The following is a 2,308-nucleotide window of genomic DNA, read 5'->3' as shown; positions in this document are numbered from 1 at the left end:
GGCCCATTTAAACGGCCCCGGCGCGGCGGGCGGGCGGGCGCGGGCTCCGGCAGGGGGTGCGTGACGGCCGACTGGCTCACGCGGCTGGCGGCGGGGGGTGGCGGGACGGGGCTGCACGCACCCTTGCCTCATTCCCGAGTGGACGAGGATAGGAGAAAGGGAGTCCCGGGTGTGCGAAGGGGCGTATGCCGGCGAGAAGCCGCGCGCACCTACCGCGCCATTGTTGAGGGAGTCACTGGGCGCAGCTGGAGTCCGGGACTGCACGTGGGGAGGGGGCGGGCCCAGGACCCGGAGTGGGCTCCTAGCCGATGGGGGATCGGTGGTCTGGGACTGCCTGCTCGCGTGGCGGCTCTGGGTAGGAGTGTTGGCACAGCGGCGGTGGGTGGTGGGCATTACTGTCGGGCGTGGGTGGTCTCCTCTGCATCTGCAGGGCGTGAGGCTGTGGGTTTGTGGTGTGTGGCCTCAGCAGATGTGTTGGGGAGGCTTCATGCTCTGTGAGTAACAACAATTCTGTCAGCCATTGCCACCTTACTATGCGCTTTACATGCCTTAGTTCACTTGATCATCTCAGTGAGTTTTCCTCATTGTTTCATTTATAGATGAGGAAGGTGAGACACAGAGAGGTCAAGTAACTCTCTTGATGTCACACAGCTGTTTTAAATCCAGGCCGTCTGACACCAGGACAGACAATATCTGAGCCACGTTGTGGGGCAGGAAGGTGGGCTGGGCCCTGTCTGAGTGAGGGTTGGGGGATGTGGGGAAGAGGAGGGGCCAATGAATGTGGGATTGTGCACTTGAGAACATTTCTGTTCCCTGTTAGGAGCCGGTCTGGGGAAGAGGAACCCGCTACATCCATGTCCACTTTGGTGTCCTGAGGTAGCAGGTCTGGAGTGAGGGTAGCTTTTCCCGCCCGTCTCCCTGCACAGCAGCATGTCAGCTTGTAGCAGGAGCATTAGGAGAAGAAACAGAAACCCACTAGCAGCTGCTGAGACAGGTTTGTCTTTCCCTGGTGTGTTATTTTGGACAAGCTAGAAAGTAGCCTCAGATCCAAACCCAGCACGTAGACAGCACCCCCCTCCCCCCGCCAGCCCTGTGAGATGCGTTTGGCAGGGTGTCCACAAAATGTCGGACCCTAGATGCACATTCACCTTTGGTGGCCCTTGCCTTGCTCTCAGGTGTGGTGCCTCCGTCTCTAATCGCTGCAGGAGGCTGTTGCTGCCCAAGAGCCATGGCCCACGGAGCAGCCATCATGTTAATCTGTGGTCATGGCACAGTGTGGAGAGGCTGTCAGGACTCAGAGGGGGGCCAACTGTCTCGTCTGGCCACAGCCCTGACACTGCTTTCAAAAGATGGTTTCCTCCACTCACTTCTTCTCATGTTTGTCTGCACCTGTTCACAGATCCTTAGGCCTCCTAACCCCTGACCTTTAAACTAAGGTTTGGGGAGGGAAGCCTAGTGAAGTATGTCTCTAGATCTGAGAAGGTACCATGTAGCCTGCGGAGGGAGCCTCCCTTCCTTTCTGCAGGACCACCCCTCGCTCACCCCTGGCCTCTTTCATCCTGAACAGGCCCACAGTGGGGAAGGAGGGGCATAGAAGGCCCCGACCTTGGCTTTCAGGAGCAGGATCCAGCTGGCAAGGTATGGGGGCTAACCTAGCTCACCCAACCTAACCTCCATGCTACTGTCTTGCCCCACCTCTCTTTGGAGGACCAAGGTGCCTTCCTGAAAAGACCATGACTGGGGTCAAAGTTCCCTGCAGAACCCCTTCTCCTCCAAGGGCCACTCCCTGACTCCCAGGAGACCCCCTTCCAGGGGCTGTCCAGGGCTTTGGCTAATCAGTTCACCCGTACCCCCACCCCTACCTGTCTCCCCCTCTTCATGGGAAATAGACCTCTCTGCCCACAGGGTCAGAGCCACTTTCCCACAGGGATCAGACGTCCTTAGTCCTGGACATTACACTCCTTCCACAAGGATCTGCTCACTTCTTCCCTCCTATCCACCTCTGTCCTGGTTTGGCATCTGGGGCCCCGTGTGCTCCTCTGCACTTCTGACTGAGCCAGAGGTCAGACGGACAGAATTTTGGCTCTAGAACCACCCCTCGCCTCGCGTTCTGGCCTGGCGGCACCCCGGGGGAACGCTGGTGGGCTAGGCGGCCAAAGCCCCTCCTCCGACCCGCAGAGGCCCCGCCCCCTCCCCTTCCTCGGGGCCTCCGCGGCGCCCTCGCTCCTCGCGGTACCCCCTCTGGGGGCCCTCCGCCGCTGGGCCGAGGCCGGAGCCGCGGCCGCCGCCGCCGCCGCCGCCGCCGCCG

General features: G+C 60.5%; 1 long non-coding RNA gene across 2 annotated transcripts; it reads left to right on the top strand.

Moving 5' to 3' along the window:
• The first annotated feature begins 369 nt into the window (after positions 1 to 369).
• On the top strand, positions 370 to 2,301 carry LOC121024337 (uncharacterized). Of its 2 annotated transcripts, XR_005787672.1 has the most exons (3): positions 376 to 718; positions 821 to 994; positions 1,568 to 2,301. It is a non-coding gene; the product is annotated as an uncharacterized LOC121024337 (long non-coding RNA). The 2 variants fall into 2 exon arrangements; XR_005787671.1 differs by lacking the exon at positions 1,568 to 2,301 and having other exon boundaries at positions 370 to 718.
• Positions 2,302 to 2,308: the final 7 nt, after the last annotated feature.

This window comes from Herpailurus yagouaroundi, unplaced genomic scaffold (genome assembly GCF_014898765.1).
Source record: "Herpailurus yagouaroundi ecotype Mexico unplaced genomic scaffold, PumYag 63492, whole genome shotgun sequence".
Classification (NCBI taxonomy): Eukaryota; Metazoa; Chordata; class Mammalia; order Carnivora; family Felidae; genus Herpailurus; species Herpailurus yagouaroundi.
Note: the sequence above shows the minus strand (reverse complement) of the source record. Positions and strands in the feature narration are given on the sequence as shown.